Here is a 24,795-nt window from a genome sequence, read left to right as displayed (position 1 = left end):
ACTAGTGGAGTTAGCTATTGCTATTGCTATTCTTTTTTAGAAAACTCAAGTGCTATTATTAGGCAAACAAAGAGCTATTGAATAGTTTCCACGAGCCAGGTGATTGTTGGGAATGATGCTGAGCTCCATCCCTCATTCCCTCGCAGTCAGAAGCCCTGGAACGCCTAATGCTCCAGCAGCTGACGCGGCAGTTCCCCAGACTGCCTCCCTCTTTCCAGTGCTCCTGCAATCAACTCTCATCCCTGTGGCTGTCACTTTCTTTCGATTCCGAGGATCTTGACTAATGCGGTCATAAAAAATAGCAAAGGGAAGGAAAAATACTTATAGTTTAATATGCATCCACTTCCTTTTTTAGAGTTTTTTCTAAATTACGATCCTGCTGCAGTGGATGCTTTTGGTCTGAGCATTGAGGCATCACGTTCTTGAAACCTTTTCAGTACATAGTTGGGTTTCTTTGTGCTGCTGCTTCTCTGACTACAGTGGTCTAATCATACTTGCCATCACCCGATGTCCTCTCAGGGAGTTGGAGGGGATTAATGAGACAGTGTTTGCAAAGCCCTCCGAGGCTCTCGGAGGAAAAGGCACGGTAGTCATATAAATGTGGATATCTGGAGTTGGCACTCATTTATCCCTGTGTATCTATTTCAGATAGTTTGGAATCTTTGAGGCAATAATTTGGCAGGCACAACCTCATGCCCTTCTCTTAGTAAAGGACAGCGTTTCGCTTGGAGCCGAGATATTTTTTCCACCCTTTTGGCCTCGCCGAGCTTTTTAACGATCACTTCCATGCTGCTTGTCTCTAATCTGCTGAGAGATGCTGTCGGTACAAACTGTACTGTGAGACTGTGAGAAAATTACACCACAACCCACATGGAAGCCCTGCTTTTGGTTCCAGGATGTCTGCTGGGACTGCTGTTAAGAATATGTGTCTAAAGAAGGAGCTCATTCTAATTCTTGGTGCACAGGTGAGTTAATAAGTGTGTGCATTGAGACCGAGAGCTGATATATCAAAGATGTGGCTCTCTATCACCTCGGGGGTGTTCTTAATAGTGGTGCCAGCTTTCTTCCCCCTTTCATTTTTGTCAAAATGTATCAAGTGCTGTCATTGCTTCTCAAAGAAAGCACTTATTAATATGTATAAGGTAAGGCTGTTCCTTTTCAGGAATTAACTTTACTCACAATCATTAAATCCACCCATAACGCATACGGAGAAAAAAGGTCATGGGCACACACACGCATGCACACGCGTGCACACGCACACACACACGAAACACAAGCAATAAAAGAGCACCATGGCTCTGAACTTTCCTGAGGCAGAAAATGTCACATATTAATGCAAAATAAAATGCAGTCCCCTGCTTCTTCTTTTCCTGTCTGTGGTGGTAGCATTTGTTAGATAATGATATTTTTTGTTTATGGGTCCAAACGTGCTTTATTTTACATCATATTTTGAGTAAATAACGGTAAGTGAACACAGTTAGAGCCTCATTTCAATTTATTTTAAATGGGTGACTCGTGTGTCTTAGGCTATGACTTATATTGTATTTATACCTTTTGACAGCATTGATTCAAAACATCTGCTTTTCAGGTAGCTGTATAAATTTCATGAACGTTATGTTTTAATTTCTTGTTTGTAGAAACTGTTAATCCTGGAAATGTTTAGTCAGTCTTTTATTGAGAATTCACTGAATGTAGGTGCCTTGAGGAGTCACAAAAAAGTTGAAGATCTGGTTTTCATTCTGACCAGTAATTATAGCAAACCAGCCTTGACTGTTTGCTATGTGGGTGATTCTTTATATTCATTATCTTGCTAATTCTCATTACAACACTTCAAGTTAAGTATTATTATTATCCATTTCTTATAGTTGAAAACATGGAGGTGTAGAAAAGCTAAGCCATTTGTTTGACCGTTTCTCTTACCCTAGGGCCTGGGCTTGCAACCTGATTGGGAGGAAGAATCAGGGTTTCTTTCTCTGAGGTTTGTTTTGTTTGTACGGCTGCCATAAAAAAGATGGGGTGGCTTCATGAACAGAAATTTGTTTTCTCACAATTCTGGAGGCTGGAATTCTGAGATCAAGGTGTCGGTAGGGTTGGTTTCTTCTGAGGCCTTTCTCTTGGTTTTTAGGTGGCTGCCTTCTCCCTGTGTCTTCACGTGCTCTTCCCTCTATACCCGTCTGTTTCCAAATTTCTTCTTCTTATATGGACACCCTTCATATTGGATTAGAGCCACCCTAACAACTTGTTTCTTTAAGATCCATCTCCAAATGTGGTAGACCCCTTATCTGCGAGGAATATGTTCTACAACTCCCAGTAGATGCCTAAAACCACATTCTAACCCTCTATATACTGTAGTAACTAACATTATATATACTGTACATGAATTTCTTTTTCCTTCACAATTTCACAGATAATTCCTTCTTACCATTGATCTTAGCAACCTCAGCTTTTTATTTCTTTCCTCATTAAGTTGAGAACTTTCACCTTTTTACTTAAAGGAAGCACATTACAATTTCTCCTTGGCATATCCAAATTGCCAACATCACTGCTCTTGCACTTTGGGGTGCTTATTAAGTAAAATAAGGGTTACTTGAAAACAAGCACTGCGATACCACAACAGTCAGTCTGAAAACTAAGACAGCTACTAAGTGACTAACTGCTGATGGCGCATACAGCCTGGATATGTTGGACAAAGGGATGATGCACTTCCTGGGCAGGACAGTGTAAGAGTTCATCATGATACTGAGAATGGTGCACAATTTAAAACTTATAAATTGTTTATTTCTGGAATTTTCTATTTAATGTTTTCTGTGCTTGGTTAGCTACAAGTAACTGAAACTTCAAAAAGTGAAACCATGGATTAGGGGTGGGGGGACTACTGTACAGTCACATTCTGAGGTATTGGGGGTTAGGACTTCAACATATGAATTTTTGGGGCACACACTTCAGGCCATGAGAAGGCTCATGAAACATGAATTTTTACAGATTCTCATCTGTTCTTCTTTTACCTCAGTCCAGGCATAAGGGACTCTCTGGACTGGAAGAGGTGAGGAGACCTCTCCATTTTTTGTAGGAGCCTGAACTTTGAAAACTCAGTGGCCAGGAAGAGATGTGGAGGCTACTTGCTTTCTGCCCTGGTATCCTCCATGAGGCCTCGCGGCATGTGTGAGGGAAAGGGCACCTGCAGGACTGCGGAGTGGCTGCATCCTTTGGCTGTGCCATAAGAGAGCATCGAAGGGTTCTGCTTCTTGAGGGAGGGAAGGGAGAAAATTGTAAATACATGAGACAGACAAGACAGGAGAAGAACTACCAGGAATGTGAATAAGCAAAATCAGCAAACCTGTTAACAGTCCAGAAGTGCCACACTCTAGACTAACGCTACCCTGGCAGGGCTTTGCCTGTGGCATCTCATTTCTGCCTCAGGAACTGTTCCATACTCAGCTGTGGCTTCTGAGTCTATTTGCAGTAAAGGCCATTTCAAATGGCATTTGTAATATTGACACAGAGGAGGAGTCTCCAGCCTCTGTCTAGTTTCCTTTATTATTATTATCTTTGCAGGTAAAATAAAATAAAACAAAACAATGTCAAATTCAGAACCTCAAGAAGACTAACATTTGACTTGTCCCCTTGCTCTCCTTGCCAGTAGGTGTCTTGGGGATTTCTCTGTTGGTTGGTAATGTACTGGTGGAGGGAGTACATTGCCTGGGCCTTGGGTGGTCTGGGTTCTGAGGCCATCGCTGTCACTAAGAAGCTGAGTAGTCTTGGACAACCTACCTACATTTTCCTTGCTTCATTATTCAGACCCGAGATATGAGACTTGTAACCTCTACCCCACAGATACGAGACCTGCTCTTGAGTAGTATGGTGGGGGTTAAATGAGGTAACAAATGGGAAGCTGTTTTTAACTTGAACATCAGAGTGCAGTAAAAATGAAAGTACTCCTACAACATTTTGCATTAGGGCCACAGAAGTTTTGTCTCTTTCCTAGTTCAGCTTCACAAAAACCTATTTTCCATGACTAAGGTTTTTTACCACCATCACTCAGGATTAAGGTTGGAGCATAGATGTGAAGTTAGCATAAAGCCAGGTGAGTCATCAGGATCCGGATTAAGGTAAACAAGTGTGCGGTCAGACTGCCAGGGTTTCCCGTGGCCGGGTTATCTGTGAGGCGTGCAAGGGGCCTTGCTCTAGGCAGTCACCTCCCTCTCCACATATCTCAGCACGTTTTGACCCATACATTGGAACAATACATTTCTATCATTTGTATCTAGACATACAAATCGAACTTTTCACCACTTGTTGGTTTTGTTTGAAGGACAAATTCACACCCTAATTTCTTTCTGTTCTTATTCAAGGCCAGTAGGGTAGAAGGTGGGTAACAGGCATCTGTCATCTTTCTAGTCTCTCCTTGTTCTCCCAGGTTAGTTGGCAGATCTTTTCCCCACCTTTATCCACTTTTTGTGTCAGCTACTATCAGGCCTGTTCTTCCAGAGGAGTTGTTGATATAACCCTGCCAATTTTATCAGTTTACTAAACAGTCACTCAGGAAAAGCCCTGGCAGGCTCCTTAGCAGGGAGGCCTTCACTGAGACTGAGTGGATTTCAGAACTGAGCCTCTGTTTGGTGGTGCAAGTACCTGGCTGTGTGAAGAGACTCCTCTGTTCTCTTTCTTTCTGCCCTAACCTGGGCCCCTTCCAGAGATGTATTGAGTGCAGCACACTGGGTATTCTAGTCCTTCCTGGAGCAGCAGTAAAAGCCTGGGCCATGCCCCATGGGGATTTTGCCTGGTTCCAGGAGTGCCCGGGGCAGCAGGGAAGCTCCAGAACCCAGGGCAGCCTCTCTTCTAGTTCTCTTCTGGGACTGTCCTATTTGAGGCCAACATGAGGCTTTTAGAAGTGTTCAAATTGAAGCAAAAACTCTGCCACTCTGGTCTGGTCTTGCTGCTTCTATAGATACCTATAGTAGTATATTTGGAATAGCTGAGGGTTAAGGAATGATGTGACAATCGCTCTGTTCTGTTGCTCAAACTTTTATTGAGGTGGTATGTGGTGAAATGGGCAGCTCTTTAGCTAATCCAGTCATTGCAGTTATCAAATTGCCTTCATAATTCCTGCTTTTTGATGGCATGTGTGTGTCCCCAATCTCCCCCAAAATATTTCAAGGTGCGGGGTGCAACATGAGAAGCATAATCATGTAATATTTTCTCAACTTCAAAATAATGATGTCAAATGATTACTTGGGCTAGAGTTTCTGAGTGTCTAAAGAGCCACAAATTTGTCCATTTGTGGAACTGAAGCCACCAGAGAGTATGTCTGGTAGTTTGTAAATTCAACATTCCTATGATGATCAGTAATTCATTTATGACTTCTCCCCTTGGGCACACTGCAGTAGAGAAACGATTACTCAACGGGTGAGATATTTAATATTTTTCGTTCTCAACTGTCAGCAGCATAGCATTGTCTGTGGCCTCCTGTTCCAGAACTTCTTCATTTAGTTGAAAGGGAAAGCTACCTACCACCTACTGAGTACACAGTGGGATAGCTCCCCATGCCTGGGCCCTTGTCCCTGAATCAGTTGGAGAGAAATATTTCCTCTGATGGGAAAGGCTTTGAAATAAATGGTGAAGGGACCCAAAGAGTAAGAATTTCTTTTCATGCTTTTTGGAAACTTTTTTTTTGGTATTTATTTCAAAGACTTAAGTGTACTTTGGGGGGCCCCTAATCATCATAAGCCCTGGGAATTTACTTCTCTGCAGCTGCTCCCCCTCCCCAAGCAGCCCTGCACGAAGCAAAATAATTGTCTGTTTCTGCAAGCAGCCTCCTGTGCAGATGGAGCCTGATTAGCATGTACGCTTGCAGCAGGCCACTGCTCTAACCACATTTGGAAATCCAGCCACTGAGAGAAATGTGGGCTTGACATTCATTAACATTCTTTGGCTCCCTGGGAAATACACATAATAGGGTAAAATTGCCATTAAGGAGAGCAACACTTGAGGGAAATATCTACTCAATAAAGAAGGAGATTCTTCTCATCAACAGCTGAGGAAAAATCCAGTTGCCATAAAGGGTAAAAGAGACATCCTCTTAATATGAGTGGAGATGACCAGAGTTCAGCAGGTTTGCAGCTCTAATGAGTCCCATCGTCCTGCACTCTATGGTGACGGGCTTATTGGTATGCAGATGTTTCTCGGGCATATTTTGGTCTCAGCAGATCCTAGAAAGAGTTTAATGATTTCTATCCCCAGGGTTGTCTGTATTAACCTTAAGAAAAGGCAAACATGGAAGGAGCAACTCTTAACACTGACATGAAGCCCTGAAGTTAAAACTTTTTTTTTTTTTTTTTTCCTGGGTTGGAGAAATAACATTCTTGGGTATTCTCTTTGCTTGGTACTGGGAGTTCTTAGAACACGAAGTAACCTATGCCACAGATAATTCCTACACTAGGCCTGCGATTTGCTTTAACAGCACTAGGGGAATTGGATTTGACTCGTTGGTCTCCGTGGTCCTTTGAAATTGATGACACTTTCGTAACACTGTGGGACTGTGTGTTGTATGTGCTGAAACTGATGAAAGGAACTATTATTAACATTTGGAAAGCCTGTCCAAAGAGCAGCATTAAAGGGTGTTTAAAACAATCTCAGTTCTTAGACATTTTAAAATTTCCTTTGATGAGACTTGAGATGACACCTGAATTAATTTCTTCTTATTAACTTGGACTCAGGTGTAGGTCCATGACACAAAACCTTAAAACCCATTTTCAGTACATCCTCATCTGACCAATGAGATGCTCCATTTGGTAGTTCTTGCAAGGAGGCTCCCTCCTGAGTCTGTGCCTCGCATAAAATTATTGATGTATTGAATAAGTTATCTAAGACAGCAGATTTCTTAATGTCTGGATGAGCAGTTTTAAATTCCTTCCTGGGATGTAGCACCAATTTGTGCACATACTGTTTTGATTATTTTATCTGCAAATGGCCTTAATTTGATATTGGGCATCTGTACTGCATTTCAATTTTGTCATAAGCAGCACCCTGTGTTCCTTATTAATAACAATACCTTGTATTTTCATAGCAGTTTTTGCTATACATTTTCACATATGTTTCTAACTTTATGCTCACAATGTGCCTATGTAATAGGTGGTTTTACCCTCAATTTTTTAAATGAGGAAACTGAGGCTCAGGGAATACATTGCTAAAGTCTTCACAGCAAACTTATTTAGCAAAAACAGAATTTGGATTTGAAGCGGCAAGCCCTTTCTGCAATATAAGTTACCCCTCTTTGTTGGAGAAGTTCCTTGGTTTTAAATATTAATTTGTTGATGCAAAATCTTAGATATTGCTTTAAATATCTGCAGGTAGGTTTGGCTGCAGCGAGCAGAGTTTTTTATATTTGATGAACATGCAAATATACTGAGGTGGTAAAAAGGTTTTTTTGTTTCCCCCGCCCCCAGATGATTATCACAGGAAGCTTTCTTTAGTAGGCTGTCATCCTAATACTCTTTGTAGACTTGGGGGCGAGGGGTTGATATTCTTAAATGCTCATTCTCCCTTGAGACTCGGTGATGTCAGGTCCAATGACATAACTTGAATCTGTAGTGAAAAATAGTCATCACAAAAATATTGTAAATGCTATTTTTGTTGGATGTCACTTTTTAGGATCAACGAACAGATGAAATATTAACGTTAAATTATAGTCACAGAGCAGAATGTGAATGTAAAAGTAAAAGCAGAGTTGACGGAAATCAGGAGGTGGAGATGGATGATGAGGGGGAGATGTGAGGGTAGGGTAGGGTTCTGATTTCTTCATCAACATAACGGAAGGGCCAGAGAGATAATTTAAAGTTGATGGAACAACCTATGGATAGTTAGTTATTGTTTAAAGTTATAAAACTAAGCAGTACAAAGACTAAAAATAATATAACTAATAAAACCTGATGAGGATGGAAAGGGGAGAAAAAAATAAAAAATATAATAATATAAAAAATAAAAAATATCATTGAGGCAATTTTCTCAGCTTTAGTATCAATTAGTCAAAAGTTAATGTCTGTAAATGAGAAATCAAGAAAGAGACGTTGAACATATTTATGGTCAGCAGTGACTAAATTGTGACACCAAAAGGTAGTAAAACTCAGACTGGGGGGTAAGGCAGAAAACTTTATTTTTTGTAACATTCTGTATAATTTGATTTTTAAATAATGTACATACAACAAATTTTAAATTTTTTTTTTTTTTTTCCGTGTCCAGCAACGGACCGCAACCCTCAGTGTCGCACCCGTACCGGACCAGGACCGGCAACGGGATCGCAACCCTCTGTGTTGCTCCCGCACCTCGCTCAGCCAGTGAGTGGCCGGTTTGTATGTGGGATCCAAACCCTCGGCAGGAGCGCCACCTCACTCCCAAGCGGTGCACTGTAGCAGTGCGCCACCGGGCCGGCCCCAAATTTTAAATTTTAATCAATCATTGAGGAACTTGGCTATTGCACTTCTGCCATAGACTGGTTGGTGTATCTGTGTGAAAACCATAGTGACTGTCTGAGCTGACAGATGGACAAGGCAGCCAGCCTTGAATAGACTGATGAGTTATGACTGTTCTGGCCAAGCCAGCCGACTCAGAAGAGCCCCCAGCCATCAGATGCTGGCCTGATCCTGGTGGTGGCAGCATCATGACACATCCACAGCCTGGACTAGGTGCCAGTAGATCACCTGTTAGTTGTGACTTCACCAATAACTGGCTGTGTTACTGGGCAAGTTTGAGGCCCCAGTCCCCACCTCTATAAAAAGTAAAAGTTCAATTCTACACTCCCTCCTAACTTTGATTTTCTGTTTTTCTGTAATTCTTTATCTTATTTTTATTTGTAAGACGTGCATTGTTACAAATCTTTTGAACCTGCCATCACAACCTTGGCTAGATGATTTAAGAGGCTGCTTTAGAAATATGTTCTCTGCAGGAAAGATCTTTGTGTTGCCCAACAGCCATCAATCACATTTATGTCCTGAACAGTGTTAATCTGACTCAAGAATGTGTTAGTTTATCTTAATTAAATAGATTTCTTAATTAAATTACTGAAATGGTTCAAAAGATTTCCAGCTTTTGGGAATAGAATTCAAAGTCCATTCTCTTCCATCAGTTTTTACAATCTGAGCTACTTATTATTGATTTAAGGTGTTTTCTCAATATGTTGTCAAACTTCCTTAACACAAGCAAGAACTTAAACCTTACAGAGAGCTCAGTTTTATTGCTTGATGATGTCTAGCAAAGCTGCTTTGCTTTACCCCATATTTGAATGGACCCAATCACATTTTCCTCAAACTTTTTTACTTGTCATATTCTTATGATTTTAGTTATGATATTTTCAGTAATAAATTTAATACGTAAGAAGGTGAAAAATGAGTTAACATTTTTTTTCATGTACTTTCTTTGCTTCTAGGTAATCAAGTGATCAAGTCTTAAATCAATTCTTTGCAAATTTAAATTAAGGTGAAGAAAGCAAAGCCAAATGAGAAGGATGTTACATATATCAAGAGGGTTTTTTTCTTCCTCAAATTTATTGGGAACTGTTAAAGTTTTATTAGGTTTGTACTGGAGCTTACTGCAATAACTTGGGAGATAGAAACTAGCCAGAATAGCTTTTCAGAAATAAGACTGTATTATCTGGCTTTTTGACTGTTCCTCGGGTAGATGAAGACCTCCCTCCTCATCACTAGGTGACACTGGTTCCATTCCAGTATTCTGGTTGAACGGGCATTGACGTGTACATCACTTAACTGTTCTTTTCTTGGTGTCTCCCTTGATACTTATCTTCTCCAGGAGCCAAGTATCAGTAGATCTTCAGGCTGAAATGTCAGCTAATGGCAGAGCAAGGGAGGCTGAGTAGAGAGCCTCATACCACCCACAGAGAGGCTGAGGAAGACAGAGGTCAGGTCAGAAGGAGGTAGGCCCAGGCAGAAAAATGGTTTTGCGGGGAGGGAGGGTTGAGAAAGGATTAAGGTGACAGAAGGAGATGGGACTAATTTACATTCAGTAACACTCACAGCAACACTCTAAGGTAGTTAATAAAAGTGATAAACCTAGATCTGGGGAGGTTAAGTATCTTGCCCAAGGTCATGCAGAACTCAGTTCTGTCTGAATGCAAAGCTCTTACTCAGTTCTGCTTTATCACTCTGCCTCTGGTTAGTGACAGGCGATGGGGTGTTGAGGTTTAATCAAAGCCCCTCAGTACTGAGATGCAGGTTGCAAATATGAGCTGTTTTTTTCCCCAAAGACTGAAGATCTCACTCATGCTTACTTAGCTGCTTGCACAAGTTGCAGCAGAAAGCCTCTGTTTGCAAGCGAGAAACAGTCTGGATTGGAAGGCTGGACAGGAATGGGAAGTGGGGTGGGCAGGGACAACTCCAATTCCCTTCTACACCATTACAAAGCTTATCTTTATGGCACAAGAAATACTTGCTTCTAAGTAAGTTAAGGATGCTTTGTTCCTATTTTCTTTTTTTTTTAATGAAATGAAAATATTCCATTAAAAGGAAATTCTTTATTTCAAACTCTTGAATGCTGTGGTACTTAATTTCAGCTTGTTAAATTTAGGGTCTTGAAACAAAATCCCACACATAAACATTCTCTGGGCCCATGGCATTTTCCATTTGATTCTGAATTGGATTAATTTTTATTTATCTTAAGCTCTAGCCTCTCATTCCTTTTTGTTTTGAGATACTTAAGCAAATGTTGACAGTTATGGTTGGCTTAATAAGCTGCCTCAGTTATGTAAATGATTTCTGTTAGTTAATGTTATTGCTAGCTGAAGACTGCCTTAGGTTTTCTGGTATATTTTTAGGATTTACTAGTAAAGCATTTCTGATACCTTTTAACATTCTCTTGCTTCTTCAGGCATCAAGTTGACCTTTTTTCTAGCTCCCTTTAGCCCTCCACTTCCTTTTTGAATCTACTGTTTGCTTGACATGTAAAATGAACTTAGACAATTATAGACACAGTGGCCTTTTCTCAGTCCCGGTTCTTCTTGGCTGCTGTGCTGCAATTGACACGGCTGCCTCCTATGCTTTCCTGAAATGCCCTTCTCCTTTGGCTTCGATGACACTCTGTTTTCCTTGTTCTTTCTTTCCCTTCTGACTGTCTTTCTGCTCTTCATCTTCTCCACAACCTTGACTCTAGACCAGCACTTTCTAATTTTTTGTTTCACGTTATGACACTTGAAGAAGGTGATAATAATTGTGTGATGCATTAGGGCCCCCAGATGAGGCTGCTCAAGTCTCAGGGGTGTGGCCTGAGGATGTCAATCTCTTGGCACTACTGTAACCCAATTGGGCACATCAGTGTGCTTCTGCATACCACCTGAGAGTTTTGTTATATACATTGCAGAGAGCTGTGTTACTCACCTCCAGATCATAGCAGAGACAGGATAATAGAATCAAGGTACAGATAAACAGTGGGAAAAACTGTATTACTGGTGATAAAGTACCAGAGATAGGAATGGGCAGAAGGTCCAGAAAGTTTAAAGAGAAGTCAGGGAGAGGGCATTCAAGAGATGTAAGAGACAGCAAGGATCCAAACCCCAGGAGTTGCAACAAGGGCCCAGGAACATCTGCGACAGCTGTCAGATATCAGGAATAGAGATTAGTAGCACAGACACTCAACTGAGCTTGGCTGGAGTCCAGGGAGACACTAAGACAAGGCCGAGGTGACTGTTCCTTAAGGGCCAGCCTGTCCACAGGTGTTCTGAGCTGTGGAGGAGCATAGGGAGGAAGGACAATGGAGTGAAGGGCTTTGACTGCAAGTGAGACCCATTCTGGGTAAGACAAACTGGAGGTGCCTGGCTGCAGAGAGGCCAGGAAGCTCCTGTATCATAACATAACCTCTTGGGAACTTTATTCACTTCTAACTCTAAGGTGATGGTTTCCTGTCCTGTCTTTTTATGGAAACTTTTGTTGGATAGAAACGGAACTAGAGACTTTGTCACCTCAAGCTCATCCCTTTCATGTCTGAGCAGTGGCTGCACTTCCTACTGTTTGATTTCTTCATTAATCTCTTTGGCTCACAATCTTGTAGACCTCTTTGACTCATGTCTCTTGTTTCCCATCGTCATTCAGTCACTTTCTTTTCTTTTCTTTTTTTAAAAGATGACCGGTAAGGGGATCTCAACCCTTGACTTGGTGTTGTCAGCACCACGCTCAGCCAGTGAACCAACCGGCCATCCCTATATCGGATCCGAACCTGTGGCCTTGGTGTTATCAGCACCGTACTCTCCCGAGTGAGCCACAGGCCGGCCCATTCAATCACTTTCTGGAGCCTCTCTCACATTCATCTCTTCCTCTCTCTAGCTCAGACCCGTATCCCTGATACCCCAATCTCTCCGCACCTGCTTCCTCTGAGGTCTTGCTGCCTCCAGGCTCCTCTCTCTGAAGTGTCCTGCATTCCACTTCCTGACTCTGCTTAAGTAAGCTCAGATTTTATTATCTCACTCCTCTGATCAAAAGTGGATTCAGGGATTGCCAATGTCCCTTCTCTTCAAATAAACACCTTTGAATGCTTTAGAAGGGCTTGTGGCCACTGTGCTGCTCAGAACAGTCTCTTCACTGGCTCATGGGTCCATTCACTCACTCTCTCACCAACGCACCAAACCACCAGAATAAGAGCCCCCCAAATGTGTCTATGTCCTAATCCTTGGAACCTGTGGGTATGTATGTTACATGGCAAGTAGGAATTAACATTGTTGTAATCACTCACCTTGGAATGGGGAGATTATCCTGGATTATTCAGGTAAATCTAATGTAATCACAAGGGTCTTTAGAAGTGGAAGAGGGAGGCTGGAGATTCAGAGAAGGAGATGTGATGACAGAAACAGGGTCAGGGTGATCTGACATGAGAGGGACTGTCTTTGAAGATGGAAGGAGACTCCAGCCAAGGAATACCAACAGGCTGTAGAAGCTGGAAAAGGCAAGAAATGGATCCAACTCAGAACCACAGAAAAGAATGAAGCTCTTCCACCGCTTTGATTTCTAACCTGTGTCAGACTTCTGGCCTATAAGATAATAAGTTTGTTTCTTTGTTCTTAGCTCCCACTTAAGAGTGAGGACATGCAGAATTTCTCTTTCTGTGCCTGGCTTACTTCACTTAACAAAATTTTCTCCAAGCTCATCCATGTTGCTGCAAATGGCAGAATTTCACTCTTTCTTATGGCTAATACTGATAGTCAACTCTGTACCCTATAAATATGTATAAATTAAAGAAAAAAAGTTTGTGTTGCTTTAAATCACTGAGTTTATGGTAATTTGTTACAGCAGCGATAGGAAGTCAATACCCCACACACCCTCAAAAGAGTTCCTGAGCTCTCCTTAAGAGCCAGGTACCCCACTGCTCTCACAGTTGGAGGAATTTACAGTGGGAGACAAGGACGGAGAGACTCTTATTGACCTAATTCTTGTTCAATTTGATTTATTGATTCACTCCTTTAACAAATATTTAGTAAGTGCCTGTTATGTGCCAGACACTGTTTTAGACACTGCAGACAGGTAAAATGTTCACTAACTTGAAACTTATCAACTAGTTGGAAGACACACAATAAACAAAAAAATCATGAAAATGCCAGTGGGAGATACGTGCCATCAGGAAAAGTAAAACAGGTTATAGGGGTAAAGATGGAAGGGAGTAGCTATTTTGGTCAGGGCAGGCCTCTCTGAAGAAGTGATAGTTTAAAGATGTGAAAGAATAGCTCAGATTGTCAACAAATTAAATTTCTGATATAAATATGTGCTTTATGAATTTCCAGCCTTTATGAGCTTCATTACTTTAGATGAGCTGACAATCTTGGTTTTGGTAATGTCAGGATGAGTGATCCTAGTTTTTCCATCTCCTGCTACAACCAGAAACATTTCTGGAGTTTGGTTTAGAGTGCTGTTACTTCATCTTATTACTTCTAACCAAAAGTGTTCCTATGTGGCTTATTCCTCAATACCTCTGGCAGTGTCTTTAGCAGATTGTGAGAAGACCTTCATTAGTCACCAGGGCAGATGGACAACTAAGGAATTAATCCTGCAAAACTTAATTCAGTTTCTTGTTTTGACCCCTTGTTGGAAGAGCCGTGAGCACATGATTTTCTGTACATAGTCATGACTAATAATGACATTAGTTTACTGTGAATTCCTTAAAGTTGATCTTTGGGGCCCCAAATTTTATGTTATAATGAAGTGTGTTGTATAATGGGGGATCTTGAGTACAGATGCCTTTTATTAAAATTGGTTTTTATAGTTAAAGGACCTTTTAGAGAGGGAGAAGCGTTGGCTTCAGAATTATCTATGCTGTACTGGCTTTATGGCCCCCTAAGGTACTCTTGAAATGCAAATGTGGGTGTTCATTAAGCAGAAACTGTTTCAAAACTACTATGTTCTGCCATGTTAACGCAAGTGGAAATTTGAAAGCTTCCTGCCTTTATTATTTTTTTCTATTACTTTTTTTGGGAGTGGACTATTGGCTGGAAAATTATATAGTTTCAGCTAAATGCTAGAAAATCTCTCAAAGAAATGTAATAATATTTAAAAGTAGAGATTTGCTTTGGCTACCCCCAGGTGTGCTGGTATAGGAGAACATCCCACCCACTCTATGCTCCCCCACACCCCAGAGAACAGGCATGTATTTTACAACTAAGTGTCTGTGTCAGTAGCTGTTGAGATATTGTGCCATAGGTAAAACAGCCAGCCATCCACGTGTGTAATTCAGCTATCTCTTCCCAATACACATAGCAAATATTTACAGAACTAAAGGAATTTCAGCTCTGATTCTTCCTGCTTTTTGTTTTCATTCTTATTGCTTCACATGGATACAACAATGTTTTATTTAACTAGACCTAGGTAAACCATTTGGTCATTGGTTTAATATTTACTTTTAAAATGTCTTGGCATGCATGCTATTAAATAGATATGGTCCCCGACATTTGCTAGTTTACAACTAGAGCAATGCTGAGGTGAGCAGAAAATATTAGGGGCATACATGAATGGATTGCATATTTAATACTCAGATTTATAACTTAATGAAAACAAAATACTCACCCACTTAGAGGGATATGAATGATGGGTCACCTGGAGATGCAGAAGTCCTTGCTGTCCTAGGGTGCATGGTTCATGATCCATCATCACTACTGCTGACATGATCGGGCCATATTTGGGCATGCCACATTATTTTGACTTGGCAGCATCATAGTGCTGTTGCAGGCATTAATTTGGGTGCACTGTGGAAGTTGATCTGGCTGTTGCTGGGTAAAGAACGATTTGCCTGTCTGTTTAACAATTCCATTTAAGAGATGGAATGTGAAGAGATTGCATTTATTTTATTTTAAATGACATGTTACTATATAAAGTAGTGTTCAGTTGTGCTAACAGAGCAAGGGCTATATAAAATTACCTATGGGAAAAACTTCTAGCCATAGAAATTATAGAATTTGTTAGTCAATGCTTGTTGGAGAATGATATGTAGAATGGTACATTTGGAAAGTGTTGTTTATATAACTTCTGGAAAGTGGACTCATTTGGAGGTAAGTCCTCCCATTCACTCCTTTGTCCTTCCTTTATGTCTCTATGCTGCATCTGTTTATTAGGTCACTGCTTTATAATCAAAATACATGTAAGATGAAACATATTTTTTATGTGAGGAAATAGGAACAAAGGGAAAATGAGACTAAGGAAATTAAGATGAAACCAAAAAAGAGGAGGTATACAAAATAAATGCCAGGAGTACTCTCTCTTTGGGTGGGGCACAAAGTTACCTTTGAGCATCATAACAACCAAGGCAAAGAGAGAATGTCTTCACAGTTATTCTTTGACTATATATTAGATTTGTAAGTTCTTCTGTGTCTTCCTCTTAAAAGCTGGCCAACTCAAACGTCCTAGTGTACTTTCCAATTAGGTGATTTGCAGCCAACTGGCCTTGGCATGCTGGGCTCTCCAAGTCTGCCTTGTGGGCTTTCCTCCCACATTCCTTTTGGATTTTAGTTGAATGGAATTGTTTGCCTTTCCTCTTGTTTGTCTTTTCACACATTGTCTCTCCTGCCAAGGGTTCACTCTGTCTCCATCCTCCGAGGCTCAGCCTAAATGCCACTTCCTCCGTGAAGCCTTCCAGAACTTCCGCAGCCAGAAATGATTTTCCCAAGTAGCCACTCCCATCATCCCCTTGTCTGTTTTTTCCTAGGGTTTTTAGCCCATTTTTCTTTCTCTCATTGGTATCTGTACAGATCTTATTACGTCTACTTGATTGTAAAATACTGCATGGGGAGTGCTCCTTGCTGCCTAATTCAATACATATAGTTGGTGCTTAATACATGCTTCTTTGAATAAATGAGTGAATGAATAAATTTTATCAGGTATGATTTGAGGTTCTCTGTAAACTGCACTGGTTTGGCTTTCTTCCCAGCTCAGAGTGAGCTATTCTTTTAGAGTTGCATTTGATTTTAAAAACAGAATTAGGGGACTATAAAAATAGCCTGCAATGAGTTATTTGAGCAGTCTCACTGTTTTTTAAGAGTGGTAGCGTTCCTTTTATGATGCTTTTCATTTACAGCATGGCCTTACAGCCAGCTCTTTTTGAAACACAATCCCATTATTACGGCTGCCTTTTGCCTCAAACAACTTCCCATAACGTTAAAGGTATAATATTGCAAGAATAGCTTCTGACAGAGAGGTTTCTAGTTTGCTGTCAGGGGGATACAGGATGTCAAATTGCTCATCATTTCTGGATCTGAAGGGAAGTAGCTTGAAGATTTTATTTTACCTATGTGGTTCCAGCAAACCATGTCATGGAAAACATATTTCCCTATATAGGACAAGGAAATGGCTCAAATAATTTTCACACTTTGCTGAAATCTAAACATGAAATAGGATTGATTTTGTTTTCTTTCATTTTTTTGGATGATCCAAACAGAAAGAGTGCATGTAGGAAGAAATGAAAGGCTTGTAGTCATTTTGAGAGTTTATTGTTGTTGAACTTTTAAAAAGAAATGTGAGTATGAGCCCTTGAAATTTTCTGGGTCTGGATGCTGTGGTGCATGAGGGTGGATTTAGGAATGTTGGAGAAGTTGGAGAGAAGAGCAGACAGAAATATCAAATGCAGAAAAGACTGGAGGCCAGACCTGGAAAAAGCAAAGTCTGTGCTTAGGGCCCTCCTGGCTCTAGCTTCTTGGACCCCTTTGCCCTCTGGGCCCCCTTGACCTGTCCCCTTCTTATCCTTCATTTAGACTAACTTATTCTCTACCTGATCCTCTTGGGGTCAGCTTGTCTTTGTCTTCCAGGACAGGACTACCCCTTCTCTGATAAACCAAACCGGGATAATTGGATATTGTGAGAAGGTTAAGTGAAAACCCAAGAACTATTCTTTGCTTCCTAGGCAAATGTATTTTTTTTTTTTGTATGTAAATGTGTGCGTGTGTGAGTGTGTGTGCGTTTTGTGCTGCTGTTGAGGATTGAATGGAAAAATCGGAGGCTTGGGATTTAATCATACATTAGTTTATGCTCTTATTCTGCCCTGCCCATTACGTGTGGCTCTGGGCATGTTAATTATCTTCTTAGACTCCCATTGCCTCTTGTCCCATCTGTAAGACTGGAAAGGTGTTTTAGGATTAAATGAGCTGGCAGGAAAGGGCTGAGGACAGTATCTGCCCCATCCTAGGGGCTCACCAAACATTGCTTTCTCCACTTCTCTCTGCCCTTTTAAGCAGAAGCCTGGTGTGTCCTGCCTCCTTTCTCTTGTTGCATGGTCCGGACGACGGGAAGAAATGGCACCTCCTTGCTTAGCTCTCAGTGGGAGCACTGTTGCTGCTTAACTCACACTGTACAAGTAGTCAGCTCTTCTCCACTTATGTATGGCTCTGTTAAGACATGATTTCTGCACTTGGAAGGTTAAAAAATCACCAGATATCTGGACTTATGGCTGGAAAATTTTTTTTATGATAATGGAAATGTACATTATTATATCTATTTTGTATATACAAGATATAAACTTAAATGTACAGTCCTTTATCATTAGCTTTCAATCTGCTACATGTTTCCTTATTACAATAATATTAGAAATGCAGCAGACATCCAAGAAGAAAAGAGAGAGGCATGAAAAATGAATGAATAAATGGATACATAAACCTTATCTCTCATTTCTCATTTGTAAAAGACAGGCAGCAATTCAGCAATGGTAGTGATTGTAGCAGCACTTTAGTCCTATTGTGTCTTCTCAGAGAAAAGTCAGGAAATTTTATCTATCCTGCATATAAAGAGGCTTAAAATAATAAGTTCCAGGTCTGGGATAGCTCCAGCCATTTCTTCATCATGTGAGATGGGCAAGGACTTCATCCCTGTGGGTCTGTACTTTCCTCCTTACCTGAATCTTTTCCATTTCTGGGTTCAGATAGTAAGAGTTTATTTCAAATGGGAAGAGCTACCCTAAGAAGACAGATATGAGATGCTGTATAATGCTCAGGTTAATGTCCTAAATTTAATTATAACCTGCTTGATACCCCCACCCCTTATAACCCCTACCCTTTGTGGGCACCTTAATTCATCCCTGTGTCCTCCTCTGTCTGCATTTCCTATCCACACTGCAGCAACATCTATGAGGCCCACACCCTGCCTGGCTTGTTAAAGGAGTGTGGATCTAATGATAACTTCTCTCCCTTTGACCCAAGGCGTGCCTGATGGCCTACAGGAATAAGAAGACAAATCTTAGAAACACGAAGATTTTAGATCATCAATGGCATGCTTACCCTGAGTGGGAGAAAATACCTTCCATGCTTCACCAGTAAGTCACCCTCTCAGGGGTGATCTGAGGACTCATGGCTCTTTCTTGTGTCTATACGGCAACAAACAAAACAAAGAATCAGGGGATCATTCAGATGGTTAAGGCTTTAGCTCAGCTATCAGATGTAAGGTATTAATTCATATCTTTTACATGCAATTCTATTTCATCTGATATTTAAAATTCATGCATTTTATAAGTTTGGATATAAGTTCTTTTTAATGGAGAAGGATGCGTTCTTCCCTTCTGCCACCATATATACATGCTTTTAAAGTGTACTAAAATAATTTTGATTCCATAATTAATCTTGAAACGTGTAGTGGGATGTCCATAGGTGCCAGACACAAAGGGGAAATATACACTAGAGCTGTGGACAGGAGTTAAAGCTCAGACAGCTCACACTGTATTGGATCTCTGTAAAGACTGGAGCTGGGATGCTGACAGCTCTCTGGTGAGGGGAATCTGGGCCCCACTTCTGTAGAAGAGTGGTATTCTGTTCCTCACACCAGGGTGGATATGCTAGTGGTTATGGCTGGCAGCTATTCCAGTTGGTCATGGCATCACTGTGATTGGTTAGAGCTCTCGTACTTGTTTCCAAAGGAAGGACTAGAGAAAATGAGGGAGAGAAAGTAGTTAACATAATGGCTAAGGGTTTTCTTGGCTTAAATGAAGACGTAAGTACTCACTAAAATTAATGGAGGTTATTAAGTCCTGAAGATACATAAAACAAATATTCATTTAGATATAATAAGTAGTGAACCATCAAAGCAAAAAACAGAAACAAAAACAAAAATAACCAGTGACCAAAGACAGATTGCTCACAAAACAATAACCATTATACTGGCAGCCAACTTCTCATCAGCAACTGTACATGCTAGAAAATAGGTTATAGATCAGTAAGAAATTATAGAGGCAATGAAGGGATGATTAAGAGTCAATAAGCAATGATGACCAAAGAAATTGGAGAACACTTATAAAATAAGAAAGAAAAATGAAAAGAAGGACTGGAGGATGAATTGAAAACAGGGTGACCCTAAAATACTAGACAACAATAGCATGGAAGATGGGCTTGGGAGATCAGAGATAAAAGTTCAGAAGGAGAATGGAAAAATTAATTTATAAAACACTTTTCTAAATTGAGAAGGCATATTAAAAATTTAGTCTATTAAAATAGTAGAAGCAGAAAGCCTAACTTTGGAGTCAAAGGGGAATAAAGAAAACTCCATGAAAAGGGTTCAAGGAAACATGTGGGTAAGGTTCACTTTTCTGTTATAATCAAAGCTGCAATAAATGTCCTAGTTTACATATGCAAAAGTTGCAATAGAAACTAGAAGTAGAATTTATAGGTCATAGGGTATCTTCTGTTTTCTTAGATACTATCGAATTGATGTCCAAAGTACTTATGCCAATTAATGCTCTCACAGCCAAGGGTATAGAATTCCTGTTTCCCTACATTGTTGCTAACACTTTTTTATTTTTCAGACTTTGATATGAAATTGGCATCTTCTCATTGTTTACACTTGCAATCACTGATTAGAAGTGAGGTTGGGCATCTTTTTATGGTTATTAAAATACAGGATTTCTGTTCTGTGTATTGCCTCTTTCTACCCTTTGTTCATTTCTCTGTCAGGTGTTTTCCTTCTTTTAAATCTGTGTATAGGAGTTCTTTATATATTCTGAATTCTGTTCCTTTATCAGTTAGATATGTTGCAAGTATCTATCCCCACTCCACCGCTTTTCTTAACTTTCAGGTTTAAAATTTTGAAGTTGCCAATCTTAATTATTTCTTGATAAATAGCACTTTTGTGTCTTGACTTAAGAAATCCTTTCATACACTGCTATCATAACTTCACTCACCTGTATTTTCTTGTGGTTAATTTAAAACTTTTTGGTCACTTGACTCTTGGTGCAATGCTCTCTTACCGCTTCTAGTTCTTTATGCCATGTTTTCATCAACAATCACATTGAGTCTGAGAGAACTGATAAATTCAGCCCAATACATTAAGAGACATGGAACTACTGAATGTCTGGAATTTGCTTTATTATTTGTTGTATAAATCCAACTGAATTTTAATGACACCTTGTTATATACCTGCAGGACAGTTCTCCAGGTGGCCTGGAACAGACCCAGTTTTCTCCCCTTTCTGGCTTGTAGTTATTAAGAATAACCATAGAACGTGCTGGGAATTCAATATCTTGAGATAGGAAGGGGTTGGCTGGAATAGCCTGGCCTCTGTTCCAGTCTCTTTCCAGAAACAGGATGCCCTTCAACACTTTAGCCCAATGAATCACATTACTCCAGAGTATAAAATCCAGGGTGGGCTGCTTTCTGGGGTCCCTTAGCTGCGGTGCAAGTGGGGCATGCACAGTCAAGACTCCATTTGCCCTAGGCAGATTTCCTGAGTCTTGGGGGACCAACTCACAATGAATACTAGGCTTCTGCTGCTCTTTGCTTCCCATCTCTAAGTAATAAATTCACTTCATATAAGTCATTCTGTGTGTGTGTTCTGTCTCACCAGACTCAGATAAGTTGGTAACCAGCGCACAGTGAACCTGCTTCATGGAACCAAGTTTCTATATAGACTTCGTTTCATTGATCCCTTGCTCTTACTCTGCATCAATAAAATTTCATGTCTTTGGGGCTGGCTGGTTAGCTCAGTTGGTTAGAGAGCTGTGTTATAATACCCAGGTCAAGGGTTTGGATCCCCATACTGGACAGCTGCCAAAACTGCCTCTCCCCCCCAATTTTATGTCTTGGAATTTGGTATGGAAAAATTCCTCTTTCCTTTTGTTCTTTATCTTTGTTGATACTGTTAGACTTTTACATATGAATTTTAAAAATCAGTGTACTCAATTCCATTTAAAAATCCTATTGGCAATATCTCGAATTTATAGCCTGGTTTGAGGGAAGACCTCATGTCTTTATGATCATCTTCCCGTCCATTAATATACTACATCTCTCTACTTATTTGCTTCCTAATTTACATCTTTCAATAGCATTTTGTAATTTTCTCTGTGAAGATCTTTTGTGCACCTCTAGTTAGGTTAAGTCACAGATTACTCAAAGTTATTATTTTTGTTGTGAGTAGTGTACTTTTTCCTTTATTTTTCTAATTGATTATTGCTAGTGCAGAGCTGGCTTCATGGACAAGCAACTAGTGCAGTAGCTCAGCACAGCAGCTTAGAAGGGGGACCTCTGCTCAGGGTTGAATGCTCTGTAGTGGCCGTCTTGAAATTCTTAATAATTTTACCTTTGAAGTTGTGTTTTGTAAGTGATGTTTCATGGGAAAATGGAACATGCACCAGGGGCTTGTCAGCTCACGACGCCTGACCCTGCCTCCTGCCATCTTTCTGCCTCCCCAAGGCGGGTTCTTGGTCACCACATCCTTCCCCATGCCCAGTGATTGCTGTTGCTCTTCACCCAGGGAGGGCTTGAGTGTGGGGAGGAATTGCTGGTCAGGACCCTCCCTGGGTGCCTTCAAAGGTTTGCACTCTCCACACCAGTATCTCCATGTCTGAGGGAGTGCAACACTAGAGCAAATAAAAAACATTATGGTAGGTCCAGAGAGAGACTGCAGAAAAGAAGAAAAAGGTTTCTTCCTGCTCTTTGAACAAGGGGCACCGCATTTTCATTTTGTACCCTGTCCGCAAATTATGTAGCCTGTACTATGCTAGTGTTTGGCAATGCTGGAATTTGCATATATTGATCTTTCTATGGGGCTATCTATCTCTTCCCACTTACAATTTTATGCTACAGTGGGTATTTTTTAATTTCCATACATATTTTAAGATGAAGTTTTGGTAGCCATTTGAGAGAGCCTGCAGAAGCCAAGTGCCTTTGCAATAATTTAGTTCATCTGAACACATCAAAGGCTGATGAAATTTGGACATATTTTACACAACCCTGCTATTTCAGAGGTGTATATAGCTCAGATATAGGGATCAAAGTGACTAGTTTAAAGCTAGCAATAAGGGGCTGTTCTTGTATCCTACTCTTAGTTCAAGCGGGACTCGCACACTATTTTATGTTTTGAGACAAAAATAAAATCAGTGCTAGGAAACTTAACCACCCCACTGAGCATGCTGATCATCTGTTTCTCATACTCCTCACTGTGCTCACCAGCTTCCCCCCCACCCCATGGGGTGTTCAGGATTCATGAATTAGTGTTGAGAAATTATTTGTAAGTTCTTGTATAAAATATCATAAAGAACAAGGCATATAGTTACTATTTAGAGTCAGCAAAGTAAGGTTTTTGAGAACATAAAGCATATTTAATACATTGTTTTTTATTTCTTAAGGGAGGGTTCAGAGAAGAACTGATTTATTGAGTTAAATATCTTTGGTTGTATTTTCCATACTTATTTTATGTCCTGAAGTATCATATCAAAATATAGCTTCCTTCACCTCAGACCTCTGTGGGGCCAGGGGTGTGTGAATATATAGCACAATTCACAGCCGGAAATGGGGAACGGTGCATGTGGCCTCATTCTTGACCTCGTCTCAAAGCCCATTACAGACATTTCTTGAGAGTGTTCATTCTAGAAATAAAAAGGGTGACACTGAACTTTGATTCCAGAGAATGAGTATATTCTTTAAGTTTTCTTTCTTTCTTTTTTTTCTGGTTGTTGCTTTTTCAGATTCAGAAGTGAAGAGAACTTTTTTGTTTTTGTTTGATCCCCTTCATAAACTAATACACAGCTTTGATGATATCACTAGCATTGTTGATTTACTGGCAAGCAGTCATATTCTGGGGTACTGAGACACCTCTCTACCTGTTTCAAGAAATATGTAGCTATTGTATGATATCTGGAATTCCGTAATGAAAACTTCAGTCATTTAGAATGTACTTAAAAGGATTGCTTTTGCTCCTGTAAAGTAACCAATGACTTTAGGGAGATGGCATGCTAAACCTTATGTCCTTTATACGTCAGGGTAAATGGTTTACTAGATCCTTGTCAAAGAATATGTTTAATGGAAGGCGGGGTGGGGAAATATTTCCAGCAAGAATACTAAAGGGAGAGAAAGTAACAAGGGAAGAATAGGAAAAAGGAAGACAAAGAAAAGCTAGGTCACAAATGCTTAAGGTAAAAGTTACCCATTTCACAATATTGCCTAAGCCTCCAAGATTGATGGAGATTTCTCTTGTTTCAAAGTGATTCTAAGGGAAAGATTTAAGGCAGAAGTGGCTGATTCATGGGCAACTATCTACAAAGTGCATAGAACCACTTGTTAACAGCGGAAGTGATAAAGAGTCTCTTCCTACATTACCGTGAATATATATATATATATATGTATCATATATACATGTTGTATGTTTTTCGTACCGTATTGTAGATAAGGATTGCTGTATGTAACTTCTGCAATTCGTTAAGCAACTTCAACCTCTAACAGAAACATGGCAACTTAGGTGCCAAGAGTCCACCAGCATGAGTGTTTTTGTGTCATCTGAAAGAACGCTGTCCTACTAATGGTGCTGAGAGTACCTGTTGAGAAGAGATTTAGAAATCCAATTACCAAATTTGCCCCACTTAAAAAGAATACTGTTTTGCCTAAATACCCATAACATGATTTATTTTAGAATATTTTCCTTTAAACTATGAGCCCTTATCGGTTAGAGAGAGATGTGTTATGCACAACATTTCTGGAAGTACTGAAGACATCTGTGATCCAAACCTATAGCAGATCACATACTTACAATGGTTTTTAAAATAAATTTATAATACATTTTCTTATAAATATCTTTCTTATAAAAATTTCTTTATAAATGTAACCACAAACATTTCACTACTAATCATTTACCTCAGGTTTACCATCTAGAAGTTTGGGCTAAATGACATCCAAGAATCCTTTCAGGCCTAATTTTTGACTCAAGTACTTTATGATTACACAGGATTCCCCGGATTGTTAACCTGCAACTCTGCTTACACATTGACAGAAAATCTGTTAGAAAATGTTTTCAATTTGGGTTCGAGGTTTTGGGGACGACACTGAAGAGGTCTCCTGAGAGCGCCCAAGCCCGGCCG

The 24,795-nt window shown here is 40.2% G+C and overlaps 1 long non-coding RNA gene across 2 annotated transcripts in view; it reads left to right on the top strand.

Annotated features, from left to right (window-relative positions):
* Positions 1 to 679: 679 nt before the first annotated feature.
* Positions 680 to 24,795, top strand: part of LOC103600970 — a 41,074-nt gene continuing 16,958 nt past the window's right edge. The window contains exon 1 of one of the 2 annotated variants that reach the window (XR_551427.1): positions 680 to 965. This is a non-coding gene — a long non-coding RNA (uncharacterized LOC103600970). Of the gene's footprint in view, positions 966 to 18,667; positions 18,775 to 24,795 lie in introns of those variants that run through there. The other variant, XR_551428.1, reaches the window with a different exon arrangement.

This window comes from Galeopterus variegatus, unplaced genomic scaffold (assembly GCF_000696425.1).
Source record: "Galeopterus variegatus unplaced genomic scaffold, G_variegatus-3.0.2 Scaffold3524, whole genome shotgun sequence".
Lineage (NCBI taxonomy): Eukaryota > Metazoa > Chordata > Mammalia > Dermoptera > Cynocephalidae > Galeopterus > Galeopterus variegatus.
This window is presented reverse-complemented; position numbering and strand designations above follow the sequence as displayed.